Below are 23,380 nucleotides of genomic sequence, written 5' to 3' on the forward strand. Positions count from 1 at the left end.
GTATTCATCACCAAGAGCTGCAAGACAGTTTTCCAATACGTCAAGACTTTTCTAATGAGGCTGGTGGTAGTGATTAGTAAATATAATTTTGTGACTGTACAGTGAAATGAATTTGAACAGCTCACTGAAACAATACTTTTCACATGACCAGTGAATCATGATACAAAATCATGCATGGTTAACAGAAAGGTTCATTGAAAATGCAAGATAGACTAATGACTTTTGATGTAACAAAATTAAAAAAAATTGTGGATATGGTTTCCCATGTCACATTTTGGTGTAGTATCAAGGAAGAAAAAACACAATTACCTGAAAAAGCTATTGAAATATTCCTTCCTTTTCCCACAAAATATCTGTGTGAGGCCATTTTTTTCTTCATAGATATTAACCAAACAACATATCACAACAAACTGAATACAAAAGCAGGTAAAAAAAAATGAACTATCTTTGATTTAGACAGAAGGTAATGAGAATTGCAAAAGTGTTCGACAATGCCACTCTTCTCCAGGAAGTATTTTGTTTTGGAAAATGAATTTTTTAAAAAATAAAAATAAGTTATTTATAACATAGAATGGATTTATAATTGCAATTTTAAAGTGAACCAACAAACAAATATTTTTAAAGTCCCAATTTTATTTTCTAATATGGTGAATATCAACAACTAAAACCTATGGAATTTTTAAGATGTAAAGGGATCCGTAGACTGAAAAGTTTGAGAATTGCTGGCCAGTTTTATAAATTTTGGTACGTGATTACATTCAGTATGTTAGTAATGGAAATAGAAATGGCTTAAACTCAAAAGTAACACCACCACCACTCTGATCTAGCATTTGCTAAAATTAAAAGCAATTCTTGGTTACTATGATAATTGTCTGGAATAAAGAATCCTATTATGTTAAATATTTTTAATCTTTTTAAAGTTTGTCTTTTAAATCTAATAATACATACACATAAATTAAAAAATAAAATTACATTTTAAGAGTTCTGTCCTGATCTTTACTATCCTCAATTCCATTTTCCCACGGGCAATTTCATTTAATTCTTTTGTTTTTTTCTAATAGGTACCTCCTTGATCAAACACCCCCGATGTGCTGCATCAGAGTCAGACACCTCACCTGTGTCTACACAGTAAGGGTATTTGTTCTGTCACTTCCCCAGTGACCAGCTCTGCACAGCTCGAGCTTCACTGAGCCGTGACCAAACAGCCCCTTTCTTCCTGCCCACCTCCCATGCCTCTGGCCTTACAGCCAGGGTTTTCCTTTGGCACTGAGGTGCCATCTTGCCCACTTGATGACTACGTTTGCTTGACTCAAAAATGTGAAGTGAATCCTTGACCGACAAGACATGAAAGCTGGTGGGTAAGTCTTCTCCCATAACCCTACCGTGACAGGCTGTCTGAAGCCAGGGCCATTACGCAGCCTCTCACGGGAGGGTCTTGTGAGGGTGAGCAGTCAGTCGTGCTTGATATCGAGGTGGCTGACTTGGTTAATGATCTGGCAACCCCCTTTGATGGGGGCGCACCCTTGACTTGCCTCATTCCCCCTCCCCCTCACTCTCCTGATAACTGAGCAGCACATCAGCCTTTGCCTTAGGCTCTGCTTTTGAGGGAAGCCAGATTAAGACTCTCCATATTCCCAAATATGTTGGAACTCTGACCTCTCGATTTTTCAATTGAAGACATTATCACTGGACTTTTTTCATGATAAGGATTTAGTGCTCTTACGTTTCTGTTTCGCACAACCCAATACATTTGTCATCTGCTGTACCCTCTGTAGGTTCTGTTATAAGTTTTGGTTAAATGAATATTTAACATTTATGTTATTATAACTGTTTTACTGGGATATATTTATTTTCTTTTTAGTTACTTTTAATGTACCTATCATTAATTCTTTGACAGAAAATTAAAACTTCTTTCAATGTAGTCAAACATACCAAGGAATCTATTAATTCGTGTGTGGGGGGGTGTATGTGTGCGTACGCGTGTGCACACTCATCCTTTCTGGAAAACGTCATCTCCTTGCCCCAGTCAGAACTTGCTTTCTAGATTTGCTGCCCAGCTATCAGCCCAGAGTATCTTCTCACCATCAGTAGAGTCATTTAGCACATTTCACTTTTGTTTTTTGGATACTCTGTTTTTTGGATTTTATGTTTCTCTTCTTGGATCTCTCTGTTACTTTTTTCTTTTTTAATGTTTTGTTTTGTTTTTAATGGTTATGAATATTCATGGGGTACAAAGCAAATTGTCATCACCCATGCCTAAGATGTGATGGCCAGATCCACACTGGCAGCATGTCCAGTACCACAATTGTGATTTTACCCCATGTCCCTCCACAAATTATCCCCTCAATTATCCCCAACCTTCGTCCCCCTCCGCCTTCCCCCTCCACTCCACATTGTATCCCTAGGTCTGCTCTCTCCCTCTGCAAGTCCAACGCACCACTGTGGACTTTCTTTCCTTTCTTCTTCATCTCTTAGCTCCCACTTTTGAGTGAGCACGTGGTATTTATCCTTCTGTGCTTATTTCATTCAAAATGTTTCTCCAACCTCATCCATGTTGTTGCAAATGGGAGAATTTCATTCTTTTTTATGGCAGAGTAGTATTCCATGGTATATATATACCACATTTTCCTTATTCAATCATCCATCGATGGACATTTAGGTGGGTTCCATATCTTGGCTATTGTGAACAGAGTTGTGATGAACATGGGAGTGTGGGTATCCATTCAACATGATGATTTCCATTCCTTTTGGTATATACCCAGCAGTTGGATTGCTGGATCACATGGAGGATCTATCTGTAGTTGTTTGAGCAACCTCCATTCTGTTTTCCATAGTGGTTGTACTAATTTACAGTCCCACCAACCGTGCAAGAGTGTTCCCTTCTCTCCGCATCCTCACCAGCATTTGTTATTCACCGTCTTTTTGATTATAGCCAGTCTAACTGGGGTGAGATGATATCTCAATGTGGTTTTAATTTGCATTTCCCTGATAAGTAGTGATTTTGAGCATTTTTTTCATGTACCTATAGGCCATTTGTATGTCTTCCTTTGAAGAATGTCTGTTCAGTTCCTTTGCCCATTTTTTAATTGGGTTATTCCTCCTTTACTTTCGTAGAGCATATCTTCCAATAACTTCCTGAGGAAGTATTTGGGAGGTAAATCTTTTGAGTCTGCACAAGTCTGCAAAGTCTATCTACTTCTATAAGTTGATGGTTTGGCTAGGTGTAGAATTCTTGGTTGACTATAATTTTCCCTCAGAATAACATAGGCATTTCTCTATTGTCTTTTTGTATTCCTCTTGAGAAATGTGATGGCATTCTGATTTCTGGTCCTTTGTAAGTGACTTGTTTTTCTCTGGAAGACTTTAGAATCTGTTCTTTCAGGTGATTTGACATATTATGGTGATATACCTTAGTGTGTGGCTAGCAGTCCACTGAAATCCATTCTTCTCTTCCATAATATAGAGTTGAAGCTGGAAGCAGGCTAAAAGATGAAAAATCTCACTTTCCAGTTATTTGGGAAACTATATGTGGCCATATGACTAGTTATTACCATTGAAATGTTAGCAGAGGAATGCGTTGTTTTTGTACCAAGGCTTTTATGAAACAGCTGTGCTTCCTTTAGGTTTTTTCTTTCTCCTTCCATAGGCTGAATGCAGATGACAGTGATAAACTACAGGATGGCAGAGCCATCAGATGGAATGATCATGGACACCTGAATCATCACATGGAAAAGAATTCCTTACCCTCCTCACACTCCTATGTGAGTGTGATATAAATTTCTGTTGTATCTGAGCTACATTTTGGAGCCCCCTTTTTTTATTCTTTGTTTCAGATTAGGGACGTTCTCAAGTTTATCTTAACACTTTTAATACATTTTTAGTTATAATATCACAATTTTATTTCTAAAACTCTTGCTTTTTGAATTTTTTTTCCCTAGCATGTGGTTCTTATTTCATACTGGAGTATTTTTACTTTTTTAAAAGGTATTAAATTGTTTTGAAGTTTTCTTCTGCTTTTTACATTTTCTCTGTTTCTTCTAAACTTCTCTCATCTGTCTGCTTTCTTGTTTAGGTCTCTTTCTTTAGTATTTGTGGCTTCTAATGTTTAAGTGTCTATCCATAGAAAACACGGAGGCATTAAAAAGCTGGTTGGAAGCACTTTGTGCATGGTTGGAGGACCTTGTTGTGGGCTTCACTGTACTGTGATTAGGTAACAAGGTGGCTTTTTCATTAGGACATTCCATAATTTCAATATCTATAGGTCTGTTTTCTTGGATTAAGTAGGTCTTCTCAGAATGGCATCTTCCAGTCTCTAGATTTGGAGATTAAGCCTGGTTGCTGACATTCAAGGCAAGGGGGTAGGAATAGGTGGTGGTGGGGTTTGGGAATGGGTTGTGGACTTGCACCATTATTTAGGGAAAATTTCACTTAATCTCCTGTTTTCATGCAGTATCTCACCCTCATCATTAGGGGTGTAATCATGTTTATAAAGAAAACCTCCTATTGTCTATGGAGTTCCCAAAGGAGTAGTAAGCTGGCTTCTTAGCTTGTTTATGGAAGAATTCTATTGTCCCTATACAAATGTTTAACCAGTCTTCCTGTTTTCAATACGACCTTGCACACCACCTTCAAGGGTATCAGGTGCTTCCACCTGCCTGAGTATGAGGTTCTGGGGCAGAAATTGCTGGCCTTTTGTTGGTGTCTCACCATAGAAGTCTCAGATTTTAGCCTTCTCTGTTCTGTCTGTTAACAATTGTCCAATTTTTCAGCTCGAATTTCTTGAAATCTTTTATTTGATGTCATTTCATCTTTTATTTGCTTTGTTCATGTGAGATTGCACTTATTTTATTTCTTTTATGTCTCATTAGTGGGAAACTGAAAAGAGAAAGGACAGACATGTGTGTTGTCTGCCAGGTTTAACCTGAAATAAATTTCTTTGGATTTTCAGAAAAAGTTTGGAAAATATTTATATTTTTGTGATCCCAAGAACATAAGAAATAAAGAGACTAGACAATGGGGGAAAGAACTGATTAAAATTTTGCTTTATTCTTTTTAATTTTATTGAAAAGCTTTCTGGGATATTCAGTCCAAAGCTTTTCCTGGGCTAGTCACTCAATGTGAAACGCATAGTTTCACTTTAATCTTCCTGGAAAGTAGCATTAAACTTCAAGACATTAAATTCTTCACTTAATCTATAGACTATATTGCTCATATAACTTGTAAATGAACTGTGTTAATCAGACCCAGCACTAAGTAAATAGCTTAAGCTCTCTTGCTAGTTCTCTAGTTCTTAAGCTCTCTAGCTCTCAGACTCTTGGGCCTAGTTTTTCTCCTAGCTGACAATTCAAATTAAAGAAAAACGTTAGCTCTAGTGGATTAGAACCCAAAACACAACTTGAAGCCTAAATGCTGTCTTTATATTGTTTCACAGAAATGCCTTTTCTATTAATCCAAATTAAGTTGCTTGAGGGCAAAATGATACATACTTCTTTTATATGCTCTATCTTACTTCAGGAGTATTTTTTAAAGTTCTTTTTTTTTTTTTCCCTACCAACCATTATCATAATCTCCAGAAGTACTTTGCAAAAGTGCATACCTATTGAATCAGAATCTCTGTGCAAGGGCCTTGGAATCAAACCTTTAACAGGCATCCAAGGTGATTCTTACTACTCTAATATTCAAAACCTACTGCATGACAAGGTGCCAAGTAGTATAGACACATTTAAACCTTTGTTTAATTAAGCAAATGTTAATTTCATACCTTATAATTACTGAAATTTATTTACTTAAAAGAAAATTATTACAATTTGTAATGATTAGGGTTCGATAAGTAGAGTCTTCAATGAAGCCTATTTAATAATTTATTTAGCTTCAGAAAAAAATTCTTCCAAAATTGGGCAGGACCATTTTATAAAATGTTAACAATTGAATCTTGATTTTGTAGCATTATCTATACCTAAGTTCAAAGTGCTCATTATGAATGAGCCCAACCCACTACTTCCTTTTGGATTATTTCCATTATTTTGCTTTGTTTTGGCTCTAGTTATATACTGTGTCACAAACCACCCTGAATTTAGCAGCAAAGGCTACAACCATGCTTATGGATTCTAAGAGCAGGAATTTGAATAAGGCACAGTGGGGAGGCTTTTCTCGGCTCCTCAGCTGGAAAGACCCCAAATGGCTAGGGCTGGAGTTATGTGGGGACTCCTTTACTCATGTGTGTGGGATGGAAATGCTGGAAGCCCAGGCTTGGCTGACACTACTGACCAGGGCACGTGGTCTCTGCATTGGTTCGGGCTTCTACAGCGTGGGCTTGGGTTCTGAGAGGAAGCCTCTCCACAGGGAGCACTCTGAGGTGAGCAGTTCGAGGCAACCAGGTGGAAGCAGCGTGGCTTTTTATGACCTAGCCTCAGAAGTCACGAACGATCACTTTTGTCCTACTGTATAGTTCAAAGCAGTTACCAGTCCACCCATAATCAAGGGACAGGACATAGATCCCACCTCTTTTTTTTTTTTTCCTTTTTGTCTTTTTCGTGACCGGCAGTGGATCGCAACCCTCAGTGTCGCGCCCGTACTGGACTGGGACCGGCAACGGGATCGCAACCCTCGGTGTTGCGCCCGAACCTCGCTCAGCCAGTGAGCAGCCGGTCTGTATGTGGGATCCGAACCCTCGGCGGGAGCGCCACCGCACTCCCAAGCGGCGCACTGTAGCATGCGCCACTGGGCCGGCCCTAGATCCCACCTCTTAATGGGAGGAGTACCAAAGAATTTGAGGGCCATGTTTTAAAACCACCACATTGACTAAACTAAGAAGCACTTCTAATCATTTAATTTCTAAAATGCTTTCTTAGCCCTTTGTTTGATTTTTATAAATAAGGTTGTTTCTCTGCTCTTCTTGTGAGGACCAATATAGTCACACGCTAAACCTACATATTCTTATTCACATATATAATTTTCACAACCATTGTAAGATGTTGGTATTTAAGTGATGAAGATGCTGGTGTGTTGAGAGGTAGAGTGCACACAGGGGAGGTCTGACTCGGGAGCACAGGCCCCTGGCTGCTGTGTCATTGGCAGAACTTTCACCACGGTCATGTGAGATCCTCTCATAGAGAATCCAGGGAGGTTGACACAATGTAACCGCCACTGGTGAGAGATGAAATAAATCTCTAATCACACTCTGTCAAATATCCTAAGCCTTTTAAAAAGTTGCTTTTGGCTAAATGGTGGCTGGATCATAAACCATATCATCTAAGAAAGCACCAAGGGGCTACAGATTTTTAAGGTTTTCATTTCCTGTGGAAGTAGAAAATGTTCTTAGTTGCATTCAGCTGCTGAATTTTGACCAGGGAGTAAAAGATGACTTTTTCTGTGAAAGAGGGCACGATTTAACTATCTTAAATCAGTTAAAGCTGGATTCAGAATCTATGCGCCAGGTTGAGTCAAAAATTGGTTCATAAAGCTGAAGTCCAAATTGGAGGTAAAAAATCCTAAGCTGGCAAAGATGCAAACATCACCTTTTATTGAATAAAAAAAGTGAGGCTATGGCAGCTTGCACCTCCTCTTCTGTAAGGCCTGTTTCATAGTTGGTGGAGGAAGAGTCGAGGCTGGAGTTGGGAGTCAGCTCTCCTAAATATTTGCTTATGATTCATAGAAACAAGAACACCAAAGTCCTAAAAAGGAGTTTGGGAGTACGAAAAAAAAAAAATAGGGCAAAACTCAAACTTGTTTTTTTTCATTTCTTCTTAGATTTCTATGTTTCTTTACAAAGGATCCGTTACCTGTGAACCTATTTGTATTTCTTTTCTATGGAGAGATGATGTGGTACTAATACCATCCTTAAAGATATGGAAGCATCTTTTCTTGACATTAGGATTTTCCTGAACACATGAGTTACGTGTTTGCTTACTTCACCAGCATGTTCATTAAATTTGTAAAATCAATTCCTAACTATTAAATAACTAATTGATAATACAATAGTGAGCAAAAAAAAAAAATCAGTGCTAAATAAACATTGCTGATTGACTTGAAGCATTGCAATATTTATTTACACTGCTCAGGAAGATTGTACAACCCTACTCTGTTGAGCTTGTAGGGGATTGTAGAAAAATATAAACTTTAGTGGAATTGTAGGGGATTGTAGAAAAATATAAACTTTAGTATACACAGTTTTGTGACAAATGCTTGCTAATGACATTCTAAGTAAAGCAGCTTCTAAGGGGCTATTAAGCAGCTTCTAAAGAGGCCGTACAAAGGGCAGGCGGGCCCAAGTACACTAAACATTCCAAGAAGGGAATGGCCCCCACCCGGTTCCAGGAACTGACTAGTTCCTTATCTAAGAGCCTCCTGGCCAGGCCCCAGGGAAGAGATACGATTTAGAGAAGCGCTGTTCCTTATCGGGGGTACCAGCCTGCTAAAGCCCACCTGTAAATCTAAAGGCGCCACAGATCTAGATCTATCGGGGTGCCAGCCTGCTAAAGTCTGCCCATAAATACAAGGGCACCACAGATAAACAACAACTCATCCTGTCATAAAGATCTGTTCAGGAAAAACTGTATAAAAGGTGCTTGTATTGTAAACTGGGCTGCTGCTTTTGTCCTGAAGACGAAGCGACCCCAGCATGCTGGACTAATAAAACCTCATGTTTATTGCAATGGTCTCTATCTCATGGTCTTTGTGAGGTGAGCCATCCTGATGTGTGGGATTTGTGCATGGTGCACGGGTCTTACAAGCTCAGGAGTGGCCATGTGACAGCTCATGGTTTCCCACATTTTTTTTCCTTCTGCCATAATGCAGACAAGTTTCTGATGAAGCTATGCTGTCAGGCTGGGCTCTGGAGTGAAGTTCATAGACATGGAGCAGGGCTTCAGTTGAATTATAACAAATGTATACAATGAATAAGAAATTGGCTTTTTTCTCTTGTAGACTTTTGACATTTTTGGAGTAATTTATTACCACAGAGATTTTTGAGTAATTTATTAACTTAGGCTAAATTTGAGAAATTGGTAAAAGGCCACAAAAAATGATTATGATGTGTAAAGTTGAATATACTAATTATCCTGATTTCAGCATCACATATTGCACACAGGTATTGATTTTCAACACTGTACCCCACAGATATGTACAATTATGTTTCAATAAAACAAACAAAAGCCAAAAAAAAAAAAAAAAACACCTTAGGCTAAATTGACTACTATAGAATCTTTAATAATAATTTAGTCCAATTGTTCTCAATCTTGATTAATCATAAGATTTACTAGAGAGATTTTTTACATTTATAGATTTAAAATTATGTTTCTAATTTAGTAGGTTTGGCATGAAACGTAGAAATCTGCATTTTAAAAATCTTCCCAAAGAGTTCTATTGATCCCACTGTTTAAAACCCAACCATTGCTTATTTTAAAGGTGAAAGGAGATTGACAACTTAAAGTTGTTTATTTTTTTTAACTTATTCTTTAAAAATGCTGTGATTTAGGTTAGAGTTTGAATTATTTATAAAATCTTTTCTACTAAGCAAGGGACAGAGCATGTCCAGGATGGAGGAGGAGGCAGGAGTCCAGGGCAGCTCCCTCCGCCCAGAAGCAGGTGAGAAATGGAGCGTGCCTGGGGTCCTGGGCAGGAGCCAAGAGCAGCATCCCCTCCCAGAAGCAGGCAAGGAGCATGCTGAAAACATCACTTCCATGTACCTGGCCCACCACAGTGGTAGCCACAGCCATCATGCAGGTGGCCCGTCAAACACTCGGCTGCATTGACACAAGGAGAATCACCAGCAGAGACTGGAAAAAGAAGAGGACGGCTCCCTCCTCCAAGCCCACTCCAGCGTAACAGAAGAAGCAACTTCTCTAGCATGCCCCTGCTTTATTTATGATTTCAGTAATTTCTGTCTTCCCTATTTTTTTTTCTTGGTCAGTCTAGATACAGGTTTGCAAACTTTGTTGATCTTTTTAAAGAATCAACTTTTGGTTCTGTTGATTTTCTCTATTGTTTTTTAATTCCCCATTTCATGTATTGCTGTTGTGATCTTTGTGATTTCCTAACTATATTTGCTTTTGGTTTAGTTTGATCTTTTTCTATTTTCTTAAGGTATAAGTTGACATTACTGATTTGAAATTTTTCTTATTGTTAATATAGGTGTTTACAAATATAAATTTTCCTCTAAGTACTGCATTAGCCCTGCATCCTATAAATTTTGATACGTTGAACTTTTTTATTGCAAAGTAGTCTCCACTTTCCCTGTGATTTTTCTTCTTATCCATTGTCTGTTTAGGAGAATTTTGTTTAACTTTCACATATTTGCGAGTTTTCTAAATTTGCTTCTGTTGTATAGAGAACATATTTTCTATGATCAAAGTCTTTTTAATTGTATTAAGACTTGTTTTGTGATGAAAAATAAAATTTAAAAAAATCTTTTCCCCTAAAGAGTAGAAAAATAAACTCAATTATACACTTGAGTAGGGGGAAATTCTGAATTAGTATTATCAAAACTAATAAAATTTAATTGAATGTCATATTTAGGCCATTAGGTTCAAACGTAATCAAAACGTGTAAATGCATCATGTTACTAAGGCCATTAATAGGCCAGAAAGGCAAAGAGTAGTAGGGCTTTAATAACAGAAAGTAAATTTGCTGCAGAGATACACTCAGGAAAATAGTGTCCTTGCTGTTAGATTATGAGTTCACAAGGAGAACTTGTCATGAAGACCAGGAGATCAAGTTAAAGGTGGTTCATGGTCAGCTGATGAAATTTTCTAGCATCGCCCCTGGCAGGTCTATGCTGTTCACTTTTCTAGGTCACTGAATATGGTTACATTGTAGAAATTATTTATTCAATTCAGTTTTGACTTTTAGCTTTCTATCTACTCTGAGGAAGGCATTTTAATAGTGCTTGTTTGTGTCCTAGTTCACTCAAGGGAGAGTGGAGGCAAAATATTGGCCCACATATAAAGGTAATATAAAGAATCCTTCTAAAAATATGATAATTATAAGAAAGGAACACCCCCTAAATGTCTTAGGTTCTTTGCCGATCTATTGCTGGAAAGGAACTTCTGTCTGCAGAGACCCTTGCATGGCTGCTCGACTTAGTTCCCATGGTTGAGGGTATTGCTAGGCGTGCATCACAGGACCCACAGCTGCATGAGCTGCTGTGCAAGGGGAGTTATATTCCCAGCTTTCACTGCCTCACCAGCACTCAGCTTAGCCGCAATCTGGCGTTTATCCCTAGCATGTGTTTCAAACTCACCTTTCCAAAGTTCACCAAGGACTTCCCAATTCATCATCTCTCCAGATTTTGACACCATTGATAAATGTCTTCTCTTAATACATCTTTTTCTATTAGATTTTACAATACTGTACTATTCATTACATGTCTGTTGTGTACTCACCCTGTGCTTTAGAGATGTAACTCTAAGAGCTTTCACTTACTAAGCACTTATATGCCAGGGACTGTATATATACTATTTAAAATTTACAACAATCCTTTGAAATAGCTAATGTTATCTTCATTTTCTGTATGTGGAAATTGAGGTTTAGAGAGATTCAGTCCTTCCACAGTCATAAAGCAAGCATGCATGATGAATATTGGGTCATATAATAAGTACTAGAGGTGAGATTGAAACCCATGTTGAATCTAATTGTGTACTTCACCACTATATGAAGCTCTTTGTCATAGTTAATGTTATGTGTCAACTTGACTCGGCTAAAGGGTGCCAAAATAATGGTAAACATTGTTTCTGGGTGTGTCTGTGAGGGTGTTTCTGGAAAAGATTAACATTTGAATTGGTAGATTGAGTTAAGAAGATGACCCTCAGCAGTAGGGGGCAGACACTGTTCAATCTGTGGGGGGCCCAAACAGAACACAAGGTGGGGGAAGAGCAAATTTAGTCTCTCTCTCTCTTGAACTAGGACATCTGTCTTCTCCTGTCCTTGGACATTGGCACTCCCGGTTCTCAGGTCTCCAGACTTGAACTAGGACTTACATCAGACTGTAGATGGCAGATGGTGTGAGCCAATTCTCATAATAAATCTCTCATATACCTATATGTGGCCCGTTGCTTCTGTTTCTCTGGAGAACCCCGACTAATACAGATTTTGGTACTGAGAATGGTTCTAGGAAAACAGAACTTTAAGAATGAATTTTTTTGAATTAGTTCCGAGGTTTCTGGAATTGGCTTTCTAATCTGATCAGATATTTCCAGTAGTAGAGAGAGCACTGATGGTCTATGGTGTGCACTGTTTGTAGCAGATATACAAAATATCTGCATTGAGTACATCGAATCAACCACATAAGAGAAGCAAAGAGCTAAGTGACTATGGTACTTTTGAACATTTTTGGAAAACTAAGGAATATGATGACATTGGTTGATTGCTACTAATTGCTGGACAAAATGGTGAAAGAAAAGGGTGAGTTCAGGGATCTGAATTGCCAGCTCAAGTGCCACGTAAATGACCCAAAAGTTTCTAGGTGTGCCCAGAAGGAGCATCTTGTTTCCAGTAGCCAAAGGGTTGAAATTGCTGAAAACGAAATATAGAACCTCATCCCACAATTGTCTGAATTACTACGCAGGTCGAACTCCCAGGCTTGTAAGGTATCTCCTGTTAAAGGGAGGACATCAAGTGGGACAGAACGAGACTCTGTAAGCTGGGATGGGGATGTGTGGGAAGACCCTGATGAAGCTGGGGACATTAAGACCCTAAATTCTGATGAGTCTTCTGCACTAGTCAAAGAGGTCTCCCCAACCCCAGTGGAAGCTACTTTCCCACCCTGGTAGAATTGGCCTCCCCCCTCACAGAAAAAGTGGCCTCCTCACCCCCAGTGGTCTCCCCATCAATAGTGGTATTGACCTTCTCACCACATTCTAAGGGAATTAACCCTTCATTGCCTGAGGAAACAGTAATGGCCTTCCCTGAGGCAGTTGCCTTGCAAGACAATGCAGATTGTCCTCAAGACCCACCCCCAACACCCCTCTTTGCTTCTAGACCTATAACTAGACTCAAGTCCCAACAGACCCCTAAAGGTGTGGTACAAAGTCTGACCCATGAGGAAGTGCACCACACTCCAAAAGAACTACTTGAGTTTTCTAAATTTCACAAGCAGAAAAACAGGGAATATTTGGGGGAATGGATGTTAAGTGTGTAAGATAATGGTAGAAGACACATAAAGTTGGATCATGCCAGATATATTGGTATGGGCTCACTAAGCAGAGATTCTTCATTTAATGTTGCAGTTTGGGGAGTTAGAAAGGCCTGTAACAGTTTGGAAGGTTGGCTGAAACATGGATCAAAAGATGGCTCAGTGTGAGTGAATTGGAAATGCCCAACCTGCCTAAGCTTAATGTAGAGGATGGGATTCAAAAGCTTAAAGGCATTGAAATGTTAGGGTGGATTTGTCATTTAAGGTCTACTCACCCACACTGGGAGGGTCCAGAAAATATACCTTTCACTTTGAGAAATAAATTTGTGAGAATTCCATGATCATTTTTCTTTGTTAGCCAGAACTTACAGTAAGAACTGTAGTGACTCATTGGGACAACCTAAATGCAGTGGGCGTAATTAATTGGATCCTGGGGTGGCAGGGGCCAAGTGGCAGCACTCAACCACCCAAGGCAAGGTAAGTGTAATTACTGTAATGGACAGTGGAGTGAAAGCAGCAACCAGAATAACCTGACTCTAAGACCTATGGTGTTGACTAGTTAATCATAGTGTACCTACAAGTGAAATAGATAGGAAGCCTACTAAATTCTTACTTCATCTGAACAAGCAGAAAAGCTCCAAGTCAAGTGAACAACAGAAGTCTAACCTGAATCATAAAAACAGAGTCCCAGCCCCTCCATCAATTCCCAGACTTGACCAGTTGAAGGGAAGGCCGTGTACCTCCGGGAAGGACTCTTGTGCTCATACGCTACTGAAAATTCGTACCGCTAACTGTTCTCCCAGCCTTTTACCAGGGTAATTGTGCACTAAGGAAAAGGAAAAAAATCAGACTTTTTTGAGTCTACTGGACATTGGCTCTGAACTGAAACTCACTCCAGAAGACCCAAAACATCACTGTGGCCCTCCAGTCAGAGCAGGGGAGTACGGCGGTCAAGTGGTCCATGGAGTTTTAGCTCAGATCCATCTCACAGTGTGTCCAGTGGGTCCTCAAACTCATCCTGTAGTTGCTTCCTGAGTTCCAGAATGAATAATGGGAATAGACACACGTAGAGATAGTGGAATCCCCACACCCTTTCACTCGTGAAAATTATTAACAAGATGCAAGAGTGTTTGTTTACGTGAGTTATATCCGTTGATATTTATCACAGTAAAAATTTAAACAGAAAATTTAAGAATATTTATTAATTCATTTAAAAATAATAAAAACATTGACATTATTATTATAGGAAATAACTATTGAATATTTATTAATTCACTTAAAAATAATAAAAACATATTGACATTATTATTATAGGAAATGACCATTCGTAAACAAAAACGGTAGTGAGAAAAGTGATATTCCTTCCCATTTTTATAGCCCTTCTTGGTGTCTGGTTTGAAGACAGCCGGATTCTCATATCTGCGTTCAATATGTTGCTGGAGGATGTTTGGTTGAAGCATCTGAAGAAAATCCAGCCTCACACAAATACGGGATTGGAAAAAGTGCTGTAATAACACTTTCAGATAACTGTGGATGTTTCCCTTTGATAGTACACAAACATTCAACAAGTGGAGGTTCCTTAAAGGTTTGCGGTCACGTGCAATCTGAAACCATATCAGTGAACTTGTTTTTGTTCACGTTAGAATTCATTGGCCTACTTTGCACTTTGAGTAGATCTTTTATCTGTGCGTGAAGCCAGTCCAGGGCTTCCCTGACACCACTGCCCTTTAGACCATTCCGATGATGCTAAATATGAATTACGAAACATGAAACTAGCATGATCTATAAGACATGAAACTAAACAGGAATTTACTTGAAAAGAGTTGGCAGGTTTTTAATGCAGATTGATGAGAGCTGATGATAAAACTACAGACACTTTAGGAAAATTTCTGATTTTCATGCTTATTGAATCAGACCGTGGACTTGGGACTGTCTGGATAGTTCTATGAGGCCGATATATACTATTTTCTAGGTGCCAATGTATTCACTTTATTTGGCATTAAATATAAATAGCTATTAATCTTTTGCTGCTAATCACCTTATTAACTTTATTATTATTGATAGTTTTCAAATGCTCCATGTCAAGGCTATTGAGTTCTAATTTTATTTTGGCAGCAGTTTTAAAACGTTACTTTGGCTGCCTATGGCTGCTTTCCACCAACTCATTCAGCACAGGTGGCTTTTCACTGCTATAGATACTCTCTCTTTCACAAAATGGAAACTTCTCTATGCTTGTTAACACTGTTAAAGGCTATTGGGGATGAACATTCTCCTATAATGGGCCGGATCATTTTGATTGTGTTATTTTTTATTTAAATAATATGTATGCCATGACCAGGTGTACAGTAGATCAGGGCTGAAGACCACACGTTAGTGGATTCCCACTGCAGGGAGGAGCATATGACAAGTTTTATTGTTAGAATCCTTTTCAGTCTCCAGCTGTCAAGGAAGTTAAGCTTCCTATAAATAGCTTTCAATAAGCTCTTAAATGTTGCCTAAAATGCAATTATTGCCTACAAAGAGGTGAAAGCATACTACCGTTTCTATAATTTGTTTGGTTCTTACAGGTCTTGTTTCTACTTAGGAGGTAAGGCTCTTCAACATTACGCTTTCCCGAGGCTTGACATGACAAAAGCAGACTGGTTTTATAAATAACATGAGAAAGTGCATAAAACAAGACATATACATGTAGATAGTGTTATTTACATTAAAAAAAATTTACCAAACCCAGGTCCAGAGTTTGATCTCTGTACCGGCCAGCTGCCAAAAAAAAAAAAAAAAAAAAAAAAAGAATGAATATACCCAAATTACCAAGTACTTCAACGTCCTCTCATACATGTGTACACATCTGTGGATCAAGTTGCTCCCTTTCCTGTGGGTCAAACATACTCGTACTTGTGCATAACTGGTTACTTTTCAGTTATTAATAAGGTAAAATTCTGAATATGTTTATAAAGCCTTTCTTCCTGGCCTCTGTAGAATTGGGATTTTATGCCGATAGCTGGGACTTCACATTCTCAAGACACCTTATAAACCTTTCAGGACCCTTGGTTTCTTCTGTACATGGTAAAACCCAGCTAGAGCTGAATAGACAAATTTATTTGAACCCAGACAGTTTCACTGTCACCGCTGCCCTGCAGAGCGTCCCGTGAGTGCTTCGCTTGAGGGCACCGCCCAGAGGCCTCGCCTTCGCTGCTTGGGTTGCGCCCCACTCGGAGCTGCCTTTTCCTCTGAGGTTCTTGAGGATTCCTCCTGAGGAACGTGGCACGTCCATCGGTCATTCCTTCACCCCTTCTATGCACAGCTAACTCCAGTTCCTTTTTAATGATTCAGCTCATGTCTCACCTTTTCTAGGAAAATTCCACGGCCTTCTCTTCCCTCTGCTGCTGGGCTATGTTCCTCTTTTGGGATCATTCACATGCCTCTATCACAGCATAGTCTTTACACCATGGAAAAAACTCATGTCTTAATCGTCCGTCTGTCTCGATAGAAGATTCCTTCATTTCTTTATAGCCGGTGCCTGGTGCTGTGTCTGGTATAGTCAGTCATGTGGTCCATTGGTGCTAAACTGGTCCCACAGTGCCAGGCAAAGAGTCTGTTAAAAGTCATAGCTGAGCCTCTGTGTCTTCAGAGAGTTCAGTGACTCTAAGAGGCCATGCTTGAGCTAGATCAGGATAGAGGAAGGAAGGAAGTTAAACGTTTCTCAGAGAACCAGGGGCAAAGGAGGAGCAGAGGCCAGGAGACTGCTATGCTCGCTGACACCGCTGAAATACTTGTGTAGCTGAGTCTGTAAACAACAACAAAAAAGTTGTTGCTAGGATAGATGAATCGAATTTCACCCTTTAAAGTAAGAATATCCCAGTGGGAGCAACAGGGTTATAGTGTCTGACACCACTTTCTCTCGTCAAATGTTCTATTTCAACCACGTTATATAAATTCTAACGAACAACTATTTGATGTTGATGAAGAATTAAAAAACAAAAAACAACAACAAAAACCCCTCTCTTTGTAGACTGTTATGAATTTTGGAGGAGTTGGAGGCAGGAGAGAGGATTTTTCCATAAGGACGTGGTGGGACAAAGTATATCTCGTATACTTGAATCCCCAGGGTCATCGTGAGGCTCCAGAACGAGCTCTTGTAGCAACCAAGGGAAGAACTGAGGGGCCACATTTACGGCACTATAACAAGATCTGGGATTTGCTTTTGTATTAAATTGTCAGCTTTTTGAGCATTATTAAGTAAATGATAAGTTCCTTAATAATATTTCTCAGGAACTACTGTAATACTTAGTTTATAGAAAAGAGCCCAGCAAATACTTATAAATATTTTTCTTAGAGATTTACCCAAAGCAACCACATGATAGTTCTTTCTCCCCTATGAGTAATGGTAACTTTTTCTTTTTCTTCTCCCATCCCGTTCCATCCCATCATCTAAGTCTATGTTAGATCACTGATTTGGATAAGATCTTTTGGAAAACCTATACTTTTGGCATCTCTTCTTCCTGTTCTGGCTGCCTCACGTGGGTTTTTATTCTTAGAATCTGAGAAAATCTGTGCATGTGGATAGGATGAAGGTGGGAGAACTTTCTAAGAATAATGTTGTCTACACACTGGCAGTAAGGAGGAACTCATTAAAACCAAATTTAATGTGACAGTTTCCAAAGAGGACACTATGTATTTCTGTTCACTTTGGGTAGGTATAAACCTCACCGAGGTATATCCTCCATCTCCTTGCCTCAGGCAAATTCCTTGATTCAATTTTATCTTTCATAAAAATGCTGTGTTTTGAGGGTTGAGATCTTACAAAGCAACAGACTATGATATTGGAATGTTAAAAATATATACCTCAGAGAGCAGCTTGACATTTGAAGAGACGATCATGAAAAGGTTGAGAAAGTGGTTGAAATCAATTTAGCTATGCTTTATTTGTTCTACAGTGAAGAAAATAGAGTTCAGATTATCTTGGTAAAAATATTTTGAAACAAGGAGTTTGTTAGGAGTGTCAATCAAATTTACTGCTAAATCATGTAAAACAAACTCAGGCAAAGCAATGAAAAAACCTCACCTCAATTTAGCCCTAAGCCATGTGGACATCAAGGCACATGTATTTTAAAAACTGGTATGCATACTGAATTTCTTCTCATAGATTCTTTTGTAAATTAAGGTCTGATTTTTCATTTTTAGATTTCATTTAAACTGGTTTAATAATAGTGGGTGTTGGGAAAAATAGGAAAATGTCAGGGCCCCTCAGATGTTCAGAACCTTGCTGAGCATTTGCTGCAAATATCCTCAGGTGTTCCTTGTTACTACTTAATGTAATTGCGTATGGGCTCCCAGGTGTCCAGGGTTATGGACTTAAGTATAATAAGACCAACAGCTCTGATCCACAGTGTGTCTCAGAACTCTCAGGGAAGCCACTAGGACAGTTGCTTCTAGATCAGAATAAAACCCATTCATTTTTCTATACCCACGGCTCCCAGAACCTTTTTTTCCCCCCATTACCTAGCTCACAGACCTGCGTGTGGAGGGTTTGTAACCCGATCTGTGCAACAGACTCGGAGGGGTCTGTAAGCCCTAGCTTTACAGTGGGTAAAAGTGCTGAGCCAGTTTTGTGGAGAATAGTATTTTCGTTGTATATGACCTAGGGTAGTGCTTTACAGATTTTTATGTTAACAAAACTGTTTCTGTTTGGGTGCCCATAGAAAAAGATTTTGAGATAGGTTCCTAGCGCAAAATAATTTATTTGAGAAACGAAGGAAACACTAGTAGGAAATGGGAAAGTGAGACAGAGAAGGAAAGGCAGCCAATATAAGGTACATTACCAATCCAGTTCCTACTAATGGCCAGTGGCACTTAGTCCCAGAGGGAAATTGGGAAATGCTGCAGAATACACACTGCAGAGACATCCCACCTCAGTGATGAGGAATATCTGCATCTATGCTTCTATGCCTGTACCTATTTATCTACTCCCTATCATCTGTCAATCTAGCTGAGTAGTAATTCCACATTCCCATCAGTCATTGGTTGAAAGAGTGGTTAATTCCAGAAACTTCTGGCCTACTATTTGCTCAGGAAGAGCAAGCTTTCAGAAGCACCAGCACAAGTTGTTACACGGGAGGGTCCCACTTTGCATCTAGTACAGTTACCATTTGGTTTTCGAGAGGGCATGCCTATGTTAGTCCCTGAAAATGTGAAATTTCTTTAAAGTTTTGTGTTTTAAGACACAAATAAATGTAAAGTGTGCATTTTTCCTCATCATAAATATGTAATTATAAATATAAAACTATGTTTAAAATTATGTAGTTTAAGAAAACAACCTTTTCTTCGAACTGAAATTTTTAAATGAAAAAGAATGTCTTAGCCTGGTTTCCTTTGAGAGCAGAGGCTAAGAAAAGTCTTGCATGCAGATTTGTTTGGGGACTCCTTGCAGGGGTGAGGGGGAGGGCTAGGAGTATGAAATGAAGGAAGGAAGGGCAAAGTAAGGGTGAGTTACCAAGTTGGCTACTGCTGTGGCTTAACCAGTGCTTGATCTTGCTGGGATCTTCTGAGGAGCCTATCAACTATCTTTCGGAACTATCCAGTCAGAGACCAAGAGATGGAAGCATTTATCCATCATCTTCTATTCCCCACTGGTCAATGGTAGCCCCATGGGCATTTACTATGACCTCCCCCTCCCCTCCACTGCCCATGGTGGTACATGCCTGAGTGATGATCAGGTTCAGAAAAGAGCTGGGGCAGGAGAAAGGGGGACGTAGTGTAGGCCAAGGTGGGGTGTTGTCAGATTACGTTTCAGGAAGCTGATGGAAGCCTGCACAGAACTAGTTCTTGCGGCAGTGGCTGAAGGGAGGGGTGGACTAAGAAGGTCTGTAATAGGGCACATGAAGTGCCAACACAGTGATGCTTCAGAAACATGTGACATGGGGTCAAGGATGGTAAGGGGCATGCACCAGGGCAATGTGCGGGGTTATTGATAATGTGCTCCTTTGCCAAGATCCAGGACTTTTTTGCTGAATCAAGATGCTTTTTGAAAGTTCTCTTTCAGTCAAAAAAAAAAAAAAAAAAAGATTCAAAATTTATTTTATTCCCCCTTACAATCACCTATTGATTTTACATTGTTATATAAATTTAATTTGTTAGTCCTTCAAAGTTACTTATTAGAGTTATAACAATTAAGACCATTTGGGATCTGTTAATGAAAAATCAGTTTTCTTTCAAAAAGTAAAAACCCATTAATATTTTGGAAACATACAGATATACGTTTCACAGAACAAAATAGAAAATGTAGCTGCTTATATACTTAATCTTCAATTTGACTCTTTTCCATCATAATCCACAACCTTCATCGTTACTGTTGAAAATAGAGTCCTGCTTTTCCGGTGTCCACGTAAAGGAGAGGTGAGGAAGAGGTCATCGACTTCCAACTCTGCTGGCAGCGATAGCTGCCTTCGACCACAGACTCCGAGGGCGTCAGAAGAATGACTTATTAGAGTAAGTATTTAATGTGTAGTGTCATAAAATAATCAATAGCCTATCAGCTGCTGCTGTTCATACCAGCAGGTGTTATCTGTAAAGAGGGCTGGCGTGGCATTGGACCCAGGGGAAGTAGAAGAAAAACCTATGATCAAAGGATGATTTCTTTTATTATATAGACAAATATAAAATGCATATAAATAAAATTTAAACATTTGATTTGAGCATTTGGTTTATTGGTTTAAATACATTTTGTGTTTCCTTATATCAATGACAGAAGTCTTTTCAAATCAAGATTTTGCAAAGACTTTTCAACTTGTATGATTCTGAAAAAAGTGATGCTGGTACTGTTTTTAAGTCATTTCTGATAATAGTTTCTACTCCTGTACTGATTCCTAATGAAGGGAATTATAACATGTCCCTTACTTGTGACTGCTTCAAATCAGAAGACATATAAGATCTCCTTATCCATAAAATAGATATAATAATTGTTTCTTTAGTTTAGTGTACATAATGAGATTAGAGCAGTGCTTGGCATATACTGAGTTCTCAAGTAAATATTAGTTATTAATATTATTATGTTAATGTAGTATAAACTGCTTGGGGTTATGAAATGCTTATTTAAATCTAGATAGTAAAAACATTCAAATATTCCAATCAAATGGACTAAATAAAGATGACATTTACAACACAACAAATATAGTTAATAATGTATAGTATACTTGAAAATCACTGAGGGTAGATTTTAAGTGTTCTCACCACAAAAAAATGGTATGTGAGGTAATGCATATGTGTTTCAAAACATGTTCTATATCATAAATATTATTATGCAAATTTTATTTGTCTATTAAAAATAAATTTAAAAACATAACAGTAAAAAACAATAACACTACAGTGAGCTTTAAACCCCAAACTTTAAAATCAGAGATAATGCATAATTTTGAAAACTAAGTATATGGAAAATTTATGCCATATCCTCAATTAACTCTCCAATATCCTCAATGTATATATTTCAGATGAAATGTATCAGGTATAAATTTCTTCATTTATTCAGCAGATCTTTAGCGAGTTCTCACGATGTGCCAATGCATTCGGTACAAAATATTCATCAGTGATCAAGACAGAGTTCCTGACATCAGTGGGCTTCATGTATAAAGAGAAGAACAAGACAATGAAAAAGTAAGCAAATATATAAACAAGGTAATGGCAGACTGTAATAAGGGCTTAGGAAAAATAAGCAGAGTAATGGGACAGCTGTGGGAAGCCATTCTAGATGGAGGTTAGTGAAGACTTCTTTGAGGAGGTGACATTTGTGCCAAACATTAAGAACGAAAATAAATCAGTCCAGTGAAATGGGGGATGGGGGTGGGGGTGGGGGGATGGCAGGAAGGGAGAGGAAGCATTTCAAGTAGAAAGACCAGTGAAATCAAAGGCCTAGAGGTAGGAAGAGGTTTGGCATGTTCAAGCAATAGGCAGGAAGGAAGACCATGTTCTTGGACCATTGTGAATGAGAGAGAATTGTGTGAAGTGAGTCTGGACAGGGGTACAAACTCATGGTTAGGAACTGGCTTTATGTGGAGAGAAATGGGATAACACAGAAGAGTTTAAGCAAGGGGTAATATAATCTAACATATGTTTAAAAACTTCTGGCTATTTTATGGAATATGGGCAGTTTGTGTCGTGGGAGTGACACGAAACAGAAAACCAATTCAGAGACTCTGGTAGCAGTGCTGGGGAGAGGTGGCAGTGCCCTGAATGTGCTGGTAATACAGATGGAGGGCAGGGGACTGACTTGAGATGTATTTTGAAGCTAGAACCAATAGGACTTGCTGATGGATTAGACAGTGTGGGGAAAAGAAAGATTATTGATTTGGGCTTGAATAATTCAGTGGATTGTGATTCTGTTTCCTGAGCTGGGAAACACTTGGGGGAAGAGCTATGTTTTTGCCTATTACACATACAAGAGGCATTTTCAAGTAGGCAGTGGCAGGTCCAGAGTTAGATCTGGGTATCAGTTTGGAAGTTGTTATCACAGATGGTGTTTAAAAGTGTGGGACTGAATTGAATGAGACCATCAAAGAATGCTGCTGAAGAAATAAACATAAAAAGAACGAGAAAAGTGAGCCTGGATTTGTCAACAGAAGGTTGTTGGTGATCTGAAGAGACTGGAACATTTCAAAAGTAAATTGAAAATAAGAAAGTGGAGCTAGAAAATGCAGACAATTCATTTGAGGAGTTTTGTTGAGGAAAGAAGGAGAAAAAGTCGAGAGACTGAGGTCAAGAGTTTTTGTTTTTTTAAGTAAAAATATTGGGCCAACCCCGTGGGACACTTGGGAGAGTGCGGTGCTGGGAGCGCAGCAGCGCTCCTGCCGCGGGTTTGGATCCTATATAGGGATGGCCGGTGCACTCACTGGCTGAGCATGGAGCCGCCGGTCCAAAAAAAAAAAAAAAAAAAAAAAATGTGGACTGATGGAAATGGTCTAGCAGAGATAGTAGATGGACAGCAGGCATGAGATGACTGAAGCTGAGAAATCCTTGAGAAAGTGAGAGGGTTGGAGCCAAAGCACATGTGGAAGCAATTGCTTTTGATAGGTGGAAAGACACTTCGAAAATTGCAAACAGGAAACGTTTGTAGAGTTGATGGAATTCTAATCTAGTAGTTTCTATTTTTTTCAGTGACTTTGAGGCCAGATCCTCATTTGTGAGGATAGAAAGGAGGTTTGAGGAGAAAGGAAGGTTGTCTTAGAAAGTGGGAAAATGAACTTACTTGGGAAGAGTTGT

The sequence above is a fragment of the Galeopterus variegatus genome, unplaced genomic scaffold (assembly GCF_000696425.1).
Source record: "Galeopterus variegatus unplaced genomic scaffold, G_variegatus-3.0.2 Scaffold2372, whole genome shotgun sequence".
In the NCBI taxonomy this organism is placed as follows: domain Eukaryota; kingdom Metazoa; phylum Chordata; class Mammalia; order Dermoptera; family Cynocephalidae; genus Galeopterus; species Galeopterus variegatus.